General features: G+C 48.9%; 1 protein-coding gene across 2 annotated transcripts in view; it reads left to right on the forward strand.

The window, feature by feature from the left end:
* Positions 1-15,203, forward strand: part of ZFHX3 (zinc finger homeobox 3) — a 159,171-nt gene that overhangs the window by 18,225 nt on the left and 125,743 nt on the right. The window lies entirely within an intron of this gene.

Below are 15,203 nucleotides of genomic sequence, written 5' to 3' on the forward strand. Positions count from 1 at the left end.
AGAATTCTGTGGCCCGTTCTTGTCAGGGGAGTGCCAGCATCACTAGGCTGGTCGTGGACTGAGTGGTGTTGGTGCACACATGTAAAGGTCACCCAGCTCATTCCTGGCTCTTACGTACATGCATCTTTGGGGACTTTGGCACAGTGGGAACGATAATGTTGGGGTTTTGTGTTGATTCCTTGGTTCCCTGTGGCCCTTGCAAGGGCTGTGGGAGGGAGCATGTGGCAAGCGGGCGTCCTGCAGACAAAATGTCTGGGCTCCTGAAGATCTCGGAAGGGCTCTGATTTCATTTATGGCTGACACTGCCCTAGTGGGATGACCCTGTCTAGTCTTAGAATCCATATTGCTGACTTAAACTAGGACTCCTATGAGCTCAATGCTTCACGCCCCAGGCTCTCAATGAACCAGCGACTACCACGGGCCAGGAAGGTTCTCTGAGCAGTGGCATGTGCTTTTCCTGCATTTAGGGCACTTTGTGTGTACTTGTGAGGGGAGACAGGGCCACCCCCAGAGGTCCCCCTTCTGCTCCGGTGTCCCCCTCACCAAGGTGGTTTTCAGCAGCAGCATCCCATCTCTGCCGGGCCTTCATTTTTCTGTATTGCCTTCTCCTACCACGTCTCTTGTTTTTGAAAATGTTTCAAGATTAAAGAAGCTGGGGGAACTTTCTGAGGCTCTTCCAGTCAGCCAAGCCAAGAGGCGTGGGTCCTGGGACTGCCATTTCCTTGGCGCCCTAGACGTTAGTCAGCAAGTGTGACTGCGGCCAGCTGTGGTTGAGGAAGTGCTGTGGGGAGCCCCGTGGCGGGAGGCATCTGCCTCCGTGTTTGTTGGCTTTCTGGTTCTCAGATTAGGGTCTCACCATTGTTATTATTTTTGCCCAGACTGGGTTCCCATTAGTGATGGCCACAGCTGCCAGGATAGGAAGGTCTCATGACTTCTCTGGGGACAAGAAATCTGTACTCTGTCCACGAATGTGTCCCGTGTCATATCCACACGCCTCTCCCTTCACTCCACGATCTCTCTACCCTAATGTGCACGTCTGAGCCTTTGGTGCTTGGAGTTTATCCAGAGTTCAGACTTCTCCCTCTCTGGCCTTGTAGCTCCCAGAGGGCCCCAGAAGTCCCCTTGATGCTCCTTCTGCGTTCCCGGGGCCTTCCACAAACACAGTTGTGTGCTTGTCTTCTTTGCCTGGCCTCTTCTTTATTCCTCTTGAAGTGTGGCATTTGGAACAAAATTTTACCTGAAGATGTCTCAGCAGCGACAAAGCCCAACTCCACCGAGGGGTGACTAATTACACAGCTAATTAATCCAACAAATGTTATTGCAAGTGCTCCTTTCTTTAGAATGTGGGTGCACACATTCCACATGGCTGACCTGGGCTTTGGGCCTGTTGCAAAATGTCTTTTTTTTTTTTTTTCTTTTTAAATCAGACTTGGACTTTTAAGGATGAGTATCTTTCTCGCCCTACCTTTGTGCTCTAGTGACATGGCCCTGCTTTTCCAGAAAGCTCTCTCCCGCTCTTCCAGCCACAGATGGCATCTCTGCCCTGAGTGCAAGTCAGGCCATTTGGCACCGAGCCGATCTGTGTGTTAGCCTGATCACGTGTTGGTTTGTTTCCCCAATAGTCTGTAAGGCTCCACAACACAGGAGCTGCCTCGGCCGTCGCGGGTATCTCTCAGGAAGGCAGCACGAGGCAAGACAAGCAGACACCGGGAGAGGGGACAGATTTCTTTCCCTTCACCTCATTGTCTTTCCTGAAAGCAGGTTTGTTTGCAGTGAGAAGAGCCAAGGAGTGTTTGAAAGGAGCCCTGTCGCTGTCAGATGGTTAAATAGTACAGAGCACCCACGATTTCGTTGGCAAATCATACAGCGCCTGTGCGGGCCACAAAGAGGGTTCTCTGAGGTGAAGGAGGGGTGTCAGGAAGCAGGAGGGAGGCGGTGTCTTCATTCCCGCCCCCTTCAGCGTTCAGGCATGGGACAGACAAGATGACAGAGTGCAGGTGGCTTCGGAGAGGCTGGGGGGTGTCACCGGTGGCCGTGGGGCTCCGGCCGGCAGCCTGTGCCCGAGAAGCTGACTGGTTCCTAGTGGGGGTGGGGGTGCCCGCCCAGGGCCACGCTGACTACGTCCTGGTGCCAGCAACCCCTTGTGCCGTGGCATGCCCACCCTGTGAGTGAACTCATAATGTCCCCTCCCAATCCCTGGATCTGGAAATGACCTATTTCACCACTGCCGTGACACGTCACCAATGGCTCCCATGTGGCCAAACCCGCTGGCCATGTTTGAACCCCATGTGACTTTTCGGCAGCCCTGTCACCCTTTCCCTTACCCCTCTGCCTTCTGTGATGCCAGACCGGCGGTTTGTCTATGCCTTCCCTGTGGTCCCCATCTTGGCTTCTCTTCTGTCACTAATGGTAAATACTTGGCTTCCAGGGCTTGGCCCAGGTGCCCTTTTTTCTTCTGTGTGTAGCTCTTCCCGAGTGTCTTACTTACGCCAGCGCCCTTACAGCTCTACCTTCTGGTGGCACTTGAGTGTGTATTGCGAGCCCCGAGTTCTCTATTTCCTTTGCTGTACCATGTTTCCATCTGAGTATCTGAGCATCAACTCCTCAAACTCAGCGTGGCCTAGAGACAGGGCTTGATGCCTGTAACCCCCGAATAACCTTTCTCCTTTAGGCTCCCGCATTTTGCCGAGCGCCACTGCCAGTCTACCATCAGCTCAAGCCAGTAAGCTGGCCCTGGTGTGTGGGCCCCCTTTCCTTTCACGCCCTCCAGCCCAGCCATCAGTAAGTCCTGTTGGCTCTACCTTCTGTGTTTTTACCACCCACCCCTTTGCCACTCACTGTGTCAGTTCTTCCCCCCGCTCCTGCTTTTGCCCCTTGCAACCCACTGTCTATGGCAATTTTATGAAGAGGAGAATCAGATCAGAGCAGTCCCCTGCATTGACCCAGCAGTAGCTCTCCATCCTACATAAAATAAAGGCCAGACTCATGGCTCTGGCTTAGAAACTCCTCTCTGATCCGCGCTCCGTTCCAACTTCATCTTGGAACACTCATCCCTTTGCCCACTACACTTCAGCCACACTGGCCTCCTTTCTCTCCATTCAGTGTGCCACGGGGCCTTTGCACCTGTGGCTCCATTGCCCAGAATGTGCTCTTCTGACCTTGGCATTCAGCTCTCATTTAAATGTCTGGTCCTCTGAGAGGGTTTTCCTGACTGCCTGCTCTCAAGTTACCATCTCTTCACTTTACCCATGTTTACTTGTCTGCATAGGCAGTTATTACCCATTTTTCTTGCTTGTTCATGTATTTGTCTCCCAAAAGATCAGGGACTGTGGTTGTCATCTTCATGGCTTTACCCTTGGTTTTTAGGAGAGTATCTATTGGTCACCAGCCTACGAAGCGTTTATTAGAGTGACGGAAGTACTAGCAGAACGTGCCTGTGGTTTCTCCCTGACCCGAGAAGGCGGTATAGCAGCCCTGTGTGAGCAGCTTGGCGCCTGCAATTGAGAGTCCAGAAGCACATGTTGGAGTAAACCGAGGGCCTTGCAAAGCTGTTCATAGCCATGTCACTTGCCGTTGGCTTTGTGCAGAGCTCTACCTCCGTCCTGACCCACTGAGAAACGGGTTCTGGTCCCCTTGTGCAGCCTGTATTCAAGTATTGCGAAAATTGCTATGTGCTGCTGGATTTGGCCCGGTATTCTAGAATTCTGCCAATCCGTATCACAACTCTTTCTACTCAGGGGTCCTAGAGATTGATGTCACGGTAGAAAAATTAATGGTGCTTTGTCCCTTTTACTTCATATTATGGTCCGTTTTTATAGTAGTCTTCCTCCTCCACTCGGTTATAAGACCCTCAACAGCAGGATCTGTTGATTTTCATCCACCTTTGTGTCCTTCCCCGTGTCTTAACGATGTTAGATAGACAGAGGGTCAGCTGAAGATTTAGTACCCAAGGACGGAATCTTAAACACAGAAATATGAAGATCAGGTCCAGCCCTGAAAAGCCTGCTCTTCTTCAGAATCTCCCCTGCTCTGTTGACTCCCGCTCTCCCTGGGCAAATATCCGTGTCCAAGTGATGCTAATTAGTCCCGGATCTGGTTGTCCCCAAGAGATCCCTGAGCCTGGTGGCAGAATTCATTCCCGGTAAGAGAGGCCCCCAGTCGGCTTCTGTCCTCTGCTCCCATGTTCACGCCACACAGCTTTGAGCACCTTCTCTGAGCAGAACTGTGTTGCAGCTTCTTTGGGGCTGTGGTCTTAAACTGTGTCCATTGGGTTGACTGTGATTCAAAAAGAGATACATTTTACTTCGGTGACTCAGCTCATACATAAGAGAGAGAGATTTTGTGTCTATCTCTGAAATAGAAGTTTTGTAATTCAATTTTATCCTTTAAACATGAACCTCATATTGCTACTTACTGTTCTCTCCTGTTGTTTTACCCAAGTCTTGGTTCTATGCCCTGCATGGGTTTGAAGACCCGCCCAGGCAGTGATACTCAGCCCAGCGAGCTTTAAAAAAACAGAGGGGCAGGCCTGGCGCAGCCCAGCCCACGGAGGTTCTGATTTTGTGCTCTGCGGGCTTCTCTGGTGTAGCCCTGGGTTGAAAACCATTGCGGCGATGGCTCGCAAACCACGATTTGGATAATAGTGCCACGTCGGGTACAAAGGAGAGCTGGAGATCAGTAAGAAGAGTCAAACGTGGACACGAGTTCTCCCTGCCTGCAGGGAGGTTCGGGGAGGGAGAAATCGCTTGCACTTGGTTAGATCAGAGGAGACCACCTCAAAGAGAGGGCTGCTGGACTTTGGGCAAGATTTGAAAAGGGAGCACTTACAGAGATGGGCAAGCTGGACAAGGGCAGAGTCTTTTCTCCCCATCAAACCTGAGGCCATATTACTAACCTGATTTTAGGGACTAGTGTTTCCTCTCACTCTCTTGTGGGTACTATACCTCTTCAAAGAAAATCAGTTATAAGCCGAACATTTCATACTAAAAACTCACTGGAATTGGGGCCTTTTTAGTTTTCTCTGCTTCACATGATCTGTCGCAATAATAAAAATATGAAAAAAATGCCCCATACACAAATACTGAACTCCAGTTACGGCTTTCCTCACTGAAGCGTATACCGTCAGTGGTTTACTTCACAATGCCTTCACAAAGCTGCATTGATGGACAGATAAAAGAATGGAGAGCCATGCAGTAAGAGATTAGTTTTAGCATCTGGGTGGTGGACATATAGGTGTCTAGTGACTTTTTTCCAGTACTTCTCTGTAACTGTCAGTGTTCATAATGTAGTGTGGGGGCAAAATTTTTAATATGGCCTTTGGCTCAGCCATGCTCCACCATGTAGAAGCTTTGTGTTTGACGTGAGTCCTGTTCTCCACTCTCACTGTCTTCCTCTTTGCCTTCCCCAGCCATGGGGGAGAATGATACTGGGGTGCTGTTGTATCTCTGAAGACAGGGCTCAGGCGAGTTATTTCAAGAATAGGGGGCTTGCAGTGATCACTGAGTTGCCTGAGTGTATTCATAGGACTTTAATGTTTTGTTTTTAAGGGAATACTTCAGTCTCTTCTCTTAAGTAATGGAGCTGGAGCTGGTCTAGTGAAGTTCTTGGGAAAGCTAGAAAGTAACCCAAGTCCAGCTTTATTTTTGCTACTACTTCTTTGACCCTTTTTCCGAGAAGTACTTAAGTGGTCTTCAGTTGTCAGAGGAGAGAGCCGTGAAGTTACTTTTACTGACATAAGTTTATAAAATTTCCCTGCCGAACCTAGGGACTTCACTATTTGATATTCATTCATTCATTTATTTATTTTAAAAGCAGGACTTCCCTGCAAGCCACCAGCACACATATCTTTCCCTTATGTGATGAAAATGAGCTGTATTTAGGTAAGACTGTAGGCTTGGAAACTGGAGCAAAGTACACAGCACACTCAGAGAACTTTTTAAAAATATTTTCTTATATTTCAGAAATATTTATTTCTGATTAAAGCTAATGCATATTCACCTCCCCCAAAGAAATTATAATCCAAAAATGCACAGCATGGAGGGCAAAGACTGAAAAGTGAAAGTTACATTCAAGTTAACCTAGAGTGCATTTGGCTCTGGTATCTCTTTATGTTTTGTGTTTGTGTCTGTTTCCGTTTTGTCACTTTGGCAATGCCACAGAGGATGGTGAAGGGGGAACAGCCTCTGAACACAAGGGAGGCGTTAACTAGCGCCGCAAATCTCCCATACCCACTTCCCCAAGTTAGTTCATTCCAGTTGAGAACCACAGTGTTGGTGGCGTGGTTGACTTAACATTGCCTTAGGGGTCCTCCTTTAGTATTGACATTTGTGTCCCTGCTTGTGGCTGTCCTGTCCCAGTTCCCATTCACTGTAGTAAACACCTGCAGTCAAGTATGCAAAGCTGTTTCCATGGCAACCCTGTGTTATCCATTAATTTAAAATATTCCAAAATTTTTCTTCAGCTGAAAGTTTTGTTGTGTGTGTGTGTGTGTGTGTGTGTGTGTGTGTGTGTGTGTTTAACTGTGCATTCATTCCTCTTCTTCCCTTATTTTGTATGCAGCAAGTTAATCTTCTTGGCTACTCAGGTTCTGGATGTTTTCTCCCTACCCCACCTCTTTTGAGAGCTGATATTTTTTTTCCATTTTTCCTCCCCCCCCCCTTTTTTTTTGCTTTAATGAAATAAATGGCTAAATCCAGGCTCTCTGATTACAGCTCTGAGTCAATAAGTAGGAGGAGATGCCTTCCTCCTTGATTTGAGAGAAGTAAAACTTAATGCGAAACAATCTTTAACATCTGAAATGATGTGCAAAGTATGTGCAACAGAAAAATCTCACCAAGTTCATTGCCTGCCTGATGATTAGATCAGCATGAGCGGATCTGGAAAGTATTCTTGAGAAACAGAGCCGCTCTTTGTCATTTGAATGGTGAATTTAAAGGCCACTCTAAGGACTGAGCTTTGGCAACGTGAGTTTCATGCTGGTGTCAAGGGGTATGTAAGGATGGCGTCCACGGCTTATGTTTGGAAACACCTATGAAATGCAATGCAAATCAATGGCAATAACATGCTAAGATTGCAAATTTGAACCCAAATGAGGAAATGCAAAAAAGAAAGCTTTGCATGGCAACACTCCTTTCACATGCGGTAATTATTACTACCAAATAGGGTATTTTAATGTCCAGGATCTGGGACATCCTTATGCCCTACCATTGCTACTACTCCATGGGCAAAATTTTACAACTCTCATATGCTTGTCTTTTGCATTTCTCATAATTCAGATGAAGGTAATGATTCTGCCATTTTCTGTCAGTATCCTACTATTCCTTATTTTAGCAAGGTACTGACATGATATTTATTTTCTTCCGTCATCAGTTTTATGGGTGTTTCTAAACATGTCGATTTTGCGCTGCTGCGTATGTTGGGCAGGTGAAGGTGGGGGTAGTCTGGGTTCATTGTCACGTAGTTTGAATTCCTGGTGTCTTCCCGGCTGTCTAGGTTCTGCGCTGTTCGTGCTAGTCCCTGTGCACCTTGTGTCCCGGTCATTGTGGGCATTAGGATAAAGGACTTTTATTGGCCTCAGTGCACTCCGGACTTAGAAAACCTGTCAGAATAGATCACACAAATGTCATATCTTCTGTCCCTACCTTGCCCCCCCCCACATTTTATTTTTTAGAAGTTTACTTTCATTTTTCTTTTCCCCCCTCTAACTACAAATAGAGGGGCAGAGACTCTTTATATGCAGAAGAATCTTGAAGTTTTTCTCAGACACCACTCCTTTGTTACCTTGGGGTGATAGAAAGAATGGGCAGGAAGCTGTTTTTAGCAGGAGTGGGGCATGTGGGTGGAGTAGGCCCTATGCCTACTTTTTACAGTGCAGGTTTGTCGGGGGCCTGGGAGCCCAGCATCCCTGTGATTGCTCTTGATTCGGCATAATTGATGTGGTCTCATTTCCCACAGCTGATGAGGATTATATCAGCTTGGTTTAACAGTCTCATTTTCTGCTCCCAGTGCACACTTGTTTTAATGTGTTTCAGTTAATGAGGTAGAAGGGAGAACGAGGTGTTACTGTTTACACACAGACAGTGAGCTTGTGCAGACAGCCCTGCCACAGCCCACGTGGCCCCGGGTGTCCTCAGGGGCAAGTCCCACGGAGCGAAGCCACCTTTTCGGAACATGGGTTTTTCAGGGCTAATGCAGATAATGATTATTACCCATAAGCTTTGCCAAATAGTCTTATTAATACCATTTCTCTTTCCTCGATGCATCTGTCCTGTGCTGTGAGTAAGAGACTCTTAACACGGCTCAGAGCTGGGGGCGTAGCTGAGGGACTTGGCCCACCTTCCACCAGAAGCCTTTCTTGGTTCTGCCCGCCTTCCACCAGCGCACACCCCTAGGGGGAGCCCTCCCAGAGGAAGCTTCAGAGCGTTTGAAGCAGCGTGAGAGAATCCAGTTGTGGAAGTCCAAGAGGAGCCATACCCTGGTGTGGGTAATACCGAGAGTCTAAAACAGGCCCTAAGAAAAGCATATTGCTCTGTTCCTTGGGTTAGAGCAGTGCTGCTGTTAGGGATAGTTGAAGAGCTAGAAGAAACTTCCAGGGATAGATTTGCATGAAGGGGATTCTGTTTTGGGTCCCGACTTTGCTCTTGCTCCTTTGGGGTTAGAGGCCATCGAAATTGAGGTGCAGATCCTGCCCCCTCTTCCTAGACCAGCTTAGGGTAGCCAGGAAATCAGGGCTGGACTGGCCTTTTGCATGTATTCAAATCTCTAGCCTCTGGATGTGTGAACAAGGGAGTAGCAGAGGTCCAACAAAGGAGACCTTTCCTTCTCTGGGCCCACCTGAGCCATTTTGTCAGCCACATCCAGACTTGTGGACAGACACACTCTTACATGCCCTGTCCCCCCTCCCCTGCCGTGTTCAGTTAAGCTCTTTTTCTTCCTTTTCTTTCTCAACATGGAGTGCCCTAAATGGTTAAACCTAGTGCCTGGCTTTGGCACAGTGCCAGCCCCGTGGGGCGCTGTGCAGGCTGGAGGCCCCCAGCGCATCCCAGCTTCCCGAAGGCACAGCGGCCGTGGGTTTCAGCAGGAATTAAACAATTACTAAGTCTTAGTCCTCCCCACCTTCCGTGGATTGACTCTATAAATTGTCAGCCTGTTGACATTTTAATGCGAATTATGTCATGTGGTATCCCCTTTGATTTCGACATGCCTCAGTTTGTAAATACATGAGCCACTCAAAGGCTTGTGGTTAGCGTACACTCCGGAGGCCTCGGGGTTTTTGGTGGGGGAGAGAGCGCTGGAGAGCACACAATGCTGGGAGTGTGCCTGGCGTGGAAAGCCTCTTACAGTTGCCCAGTGTGGCTGGGAGGGCGAGCCGGCCTTGCAAGGGGCCTGCTGAGAGCCTCGGCGCTGAGCTGTTCACCTTCCTGTCCCGCCCTGGGGCCCTGGCCAGTCCACCACCTTTGGGACCAAGTCACCGGATATTTACTGGATGCATGGACAGCAGAGCGTTTCCCCAAAGCCGCTGTGCAGCTCTGTTCCTCCTGCTGTAGGGCATGATGTCACCTCTCCCGTCACCAGCAGCTGGAGCACAGCCCACTGATTCTAGATTCCAAAGCAAGCCTGGAGGCCAAGGGAGCGTTACCTTGGAGCAGGTGTTTCCTTCCCCAGGGCTTGGCCATCCCCTTGGGAGAACGGATGGGAAAGGATTCTGTAGGCTGTGATGGATGGGTGCAGATTGGGAAGTTGAGGAAGGACAACGGTGCAGAGTAAGGATGGGTGAAATATATGGAGGAGAAAGGAAGGTTTGGTATTTGTGCAGGAGAGAAAGAAAGAGTGGAACCTTGAAGTTGTTGCATGTTCCAGTTCTCAAAGTGAAATTCAAGGAAGGAGATTTCAAAGTAGATTTTAGGAGGCAGTTCTCTGGTGAAAACTGAGAAACCCCTGTCCTAAGACCCTCCTCAGCTCCCTGTCCCCAGCACCCTATTTCCTGGCTTCCGCTCTTCTCATTTGAAACTTTCCTTTAAAATGAATAACCATGGAGGAGCCAGCTTCCTGGTGATCCTTTGCATGCAGAATGTCAGTGGTCTAAAAAGTTAGAATTACCCAGTTTGAGACATGTTGTGTTGTGCCCCGACGAGCTTGGCCAGAACGACATCATCAGTAGACACTTTTTTAAGAATGGACCAGATGTAGGAAGCTTGGTTTCTGCTTTGTACACAAAGGGTCCACACTCTTCCCCCTTTGGAATACAGTAACTGCTGGGCCTACTGTCTGTGTTGGAATTTGGCTGACTTACAAAAATGTCATGGGATCTCTAATGGCCATGGGTGGTCGAGACCTCTTTCCCACGTGCTGAGTAATTCCAGTTTCATGTGTGAATGATGCCCAGATTAAAGCAATTGGGAGTGACACATCATCTGAAAAGGAAGAAGGGACCCAGATTCCTGTTGATCAGACGCTTCTAGCTGGTTGATCTCTCCGGTACTTCCATGAGAGCTTTAAAAGTTCTCCGAAAAGCAGTGATCCAGACAAGTGTGTGTGAAAAGTGGGGTTGCTGCGGGAGCCTCTTCTTTGTCTCTTCTGTGGATTTATCTGGCTTTTAGGTTCTTGGGGAAAGGAAGTGAGTGGGACGGTGGGACCAAACGAGACCGAGACAGAGACAGAGGGACAGAGAGAGAAGGAGAGAGAGAACAAACCCAGCTCAGGAGGCTGTGTAGTTGGCTACTATGAGAAATTGTACTTGGTTTCTCTTCAACATCTAGTTCGAATTTGGTTGTGAGAGTACACATGAAATAAAATGATGAGACGTTAAAACAGTTGAGGCTTATAAGAACATTACTCTTTGTTAACTAAAAAAAAAGTTCCAATTGATATGTATGTCTTTCCAAATTAAAACAAGCATTGGCTGCCTGTAGAAGAGGAGGCCTGTGCTTTGTTAAAAAAAAAAAATCATAAAATGTTTTTACAACATGAATGTAGACCTCAGTTACCTAATTCCTCATTTCTGTAGTAAATATAAGTTAACTGTTGGAAACATGCTTTCAGACAAATTTAGGCTCCCTTTCAATAAATTGAAATGTATTTCTATAACTTGCTAAGGAGTGGGCACGAGCAGGCTGTGTGTCTCTTTTCATTCGTGTCTACCAGAGGCTGTAAAACTTGTGGTCCCTGCTGCGCTTGGCTGGCCCCCATTCCAGCCCCCCTGGACACGTGGTCAGAGGGTGACCCTTGGTTTCTCAGCCCCATAAATGAGAAGAATTCTGGATGATGGTAGCGTTGAAGGTGGGGGGAATCAGTGAATTTGCTTTCATTCCTTTCTTCCTTCTTCTTCAACCTTATTCCTGCAAAAAGAAAGGCAGCTCGGGGGCACCTGGCTGGGTCACTCGGTAGAGCACACAACTCTTGATCTGGAGGTCATGAGTTTGAGGCCCATGTTGGGTGTAGAGATTAAAGAAATAAAACATTAAAAATAAAAATAAAGGCAACTCAGTGTGTAATGAAGGGTAATGAAGAGACACAGGAATGGGGTGAGTGCTACTGGCGTGGTCTGGGTTTTGGCCCAGCGGGGGGCATGTCCTCCTCAGAATCACCCGTCCTCCACCAGTGGCGTCTGTATCTGACGTCGGCTGCTGTGGTGGGGGGTGTTTACTCTGATCTGGTGTTTACTCTGATCTATGACATGTTCATCCTCCCTGAAGCTTTCTGACACTCAGGGGGCTTTGGAATTCACTTGTCCTTTACAGAATTAGGGGTCCTGAGATTCTTCTGTTGGACTTTATTAAAATCAGCAGAGCTTGCCAGCTGGGTGGGGAAATCATGTCACAGTAAAAGTGCACCAGATTCGCGGTGGCCAGGCTGAACACGAAACTGCATCACTGGTGGCCAAGGCCTGTTCAGAAGGACGAAGGCAGCTAGATTATGGGCAGCAGGGGAAATGGGCAGCCGACTGCCCCGTTCCTATAGCACAGCAATGGCTTTGTTTTAACCTCACATTCCAGCTTGTCCCAGCCCCACAGCTATTTGCATAGCACACAAACAGCGGATTGTACAATGCACGCAGGTATCGCCGGCGTTGGCAGTGGACCACGGATATGAATGGGACCTGTGTGTCCCTGTTGTAAGACCTTCCCAAACCACCCCTGTGACTGCGTGGAGTTCAGTCTCGCTGGGGTGTGTGTGTGTGTGTGTGTGTGTGTGTGTGTGTTGGGGGTGAGTGGCGCCTGACCTATCTGTGTTCTCACTTCTGGGGTCTGAAAATGGATTTGTGTAAAGGGTCGGAGGAGATGGGATTAAAATCTCACAGGAGAGAAGTACCCTGAGGAAGAAGACCCAGGAGGTTCGTTTAATAAGAAGAGAAAAACGGAGCGAAGTTAGAGGCAGGTGGAGGAGGGGGAATGAATGAGAGTGAATGAGAAGGGTTTCTGACAATTAACTAAGTCTCCTTGCTCCAACCCATGACAGAATTAATCACACATTAACACACTGACAGCAAAATTAATGTCATATGCAAATTAATAGTGCAGGCTTGGCATTCAACAGCCTGTTCCACCCCCAGCCCATAGGCTGCCGCATCAGTGTCACCCCTCCCTCTTTGTGCCCGAGGATACCCACTGCCACCCCGGAGCGGAGCGACATCCCCTTGGCTGGCTCGAAACCACTTGGGTCAAAATCTCTAAGCAGTGGCGCAGAGTCAGGGCTAAGAAGCATTGGTTAGGAACCCTTTGGGCTCTCTTAACTTGCCTACCTCCGCCATAGTTTTCCTTACAGGTAAGCGGGGGTCCCGAAGCATTCCTGGGGAGCTACCACACTGTTTGCTCCCGAGGGGCCATCCTGAAAAGATGCGGCGGGTCGGAGGGAAGGAGTGTGGAGTAGAGCTCGGTCACATCTAAAGTCCTTCTTGCTTTTGTGAGGAACTACGAAGGGAAAATTGTTTTATGTGGCCTCCAAGAGGTTTAATCACTTGACGCCCGCTCTCAAAGAGAAAGTGGGCACCTCCCCTTGATGTTAGAAAATAAATAACCAGAAAAAAGAGTAGTCTGTTTTAGGATATTTTGATGGCTGAACTTTCGTGCCCGGGGCAAGTGCGAGCGAGCCCCGTTATGGCCGATGACTGACCCCCTTGTGCATTCTCCATCTGGGATAATTATTTTGACCCTTCACGAGGACCCAGCATTGTGAGGCAGGTGTTACACACATCGTGGAGACGTGGTCCTGCCCAGAAGGCCCTTCAGGAAGGGCGACAGCAATTCAAAGTAGGATAAAAAAACAGTCAACTGTTTATGTTGATTTCGAATGAGTATTGGCATTTTCTTAGTGGTGCTGATTTCCTTAGCTTTTTCATTAGCTCCCACTTCATCTTCTACCGAGGAGAAGAGACTTGAGATTGATGAGGTCAGGACAGAGACCTGGGAAGCGGTGTTGCTGGCTGTGCAATCATTTTAATTCTGGGGTGTGCCTGGGCTTTTTTTTCGTGGTGTGTCTGCAACAGCCGTGGAGACCACCTGCCTGGCCTAAATCGGGTCCCTAGAAATTGGGATCCTGGAAAATCAGTAACGGAATATTTTAGTTTTATAAATGAAGTGAGGAGTTGTGATGTAACGAAGATACGAGTACCTCTGTCTCTCTAGAGCTTTTATCCTTGACATTCAGACGGATAGATGCCAGCTTATGTATGTGTAAACAGTATCTGTGCCTTTCATAAACACACATATACATATAAATACACATCCATATCCATAGATGTGTGTGTGTGTATCAGCTGTCATTTTATACATGATGCAGTGTCTGAGACCGTAAGACACTGCCAGTGTCATCAGCCCTCCTAGTGGCTTTATCGCCCACAGGTAATGCACTAAGGGCCCTGGTTTGGACCGAGCAGAAAGACGGATTGGAGGGCGGGGTTCTGTTGTGTTCTGAGCTCTGACACATATCAGCCCCAGACCCTGAACACGTGCCTTAATGTCATCTGTCAAACGGAGCTCTGGCTCCCGGAGTGAAGAGCATTGGGTATCCCGACGGAGGTGAAGGAGCTAGGAACCCTGTCTGTCCAGCACAGTCATCAAAAGTGAATATCCTATGAGGAATATCTGATCCCATAAGACAATCTCATAGGTAAAATCCAGGTAGTGGAAAAGCGCCTGGTGTGGACAGAAAATGTGCTTGGCCGCACACCGATGTGTCTGGTGCTCGGTTTTACTCCCCTCCCCTCCCCTCCAATCCCATGGATCTCCTTGCTGTGACTCTAAGGCCCGCCTTGATGTCGCCCCTGTCCGCTGTCTGCTATGGGGTAAGGCAGGGTTCTCTTCTCACTTGTCACCTCCCACGTGGCATCATTGGCATCGTGGGTTGAATAGAATGCGATGAACTGAGTCTGGGAAGGAACAAGTGACGGTGACCAAAGGGAAGGTCATGTGTCTGGAACAGGTGGAGCTGAGCTGGCACATGGGTGGGCCTCGCTGTCCTACTGGAGTAGTTGGGAGATGACGCAGACTTAACACCCGTTGAGAAGCAGCGGATGCGGGCGGGAGAGGCTTGTCAAAGGAACCGCGGAGAGAAGAATTTGGGTGTGGAGAGAATAGTTCAGATCGAGTGCTTGGCGTCACTGCCTGGCTCGGAGTTCTCACAAGAAGGACCATCAGGCGTGTCCTTGGGGTTATGGAACGCTTGAAGGGTGAAAACCAGTGTGCTGTGTCTCTCCCGGGGTGCAGGGCACGGGTTCACAAGTGTGGCCGTGCTCTGTGAGGGCTGCAGAGCTGCGGAGAAGCAGGTCCAAGAACCTCGGTCGTCCGTCCCCCAAAATGCCTTTTCAGTGGAGCTTGGCTTTGGAGCTGCTTCCCAAGTGGGAGTCGGGCCTGCTGTAATGTTGGCCTCTGTGCATGTGGCCGTTTAAAATTTTCCCTAGATGGCCTTGCCTCGGATACTGCCTGTGGGGGTTGCTAGGAGACTGGCAGAGGCCTGTCCTCTTGCTCAGGACAAGGCCCCAGCCAGCTTCCTGGGGCCTGGAACCAGCCAGCGTCACACGCACACAAGAGCAGAGCCAAATACTCCGGCCACCTCCCTTTTTGCTCTCTGCCCCGGGCCTCCTCCTCCGGACACCTGGACTCCTTTCTGCGTGGTCAGGGGACATCAGCCACATGGAAGCATTCCGGGGAAGCCCTGCGGTGTCCACTCTCTCGGTCTTGCCTATCCTCTTGGTGGTCAGACGGCTT

The sequence above is a fragment of the Mustela erminea genome, chromosome 19 (genome assembly GCF_009829155.1).
Source record: "Mustela erminea isolate mMusErm1 chromosome 19, mMusErm1.Pri, whole genome shotgun sequence".
NCBI lineage: Eukaryota > Metazoa > Chordata > Mammalia > Carnivora > Mustelidae > Mustela > Mustela erminea.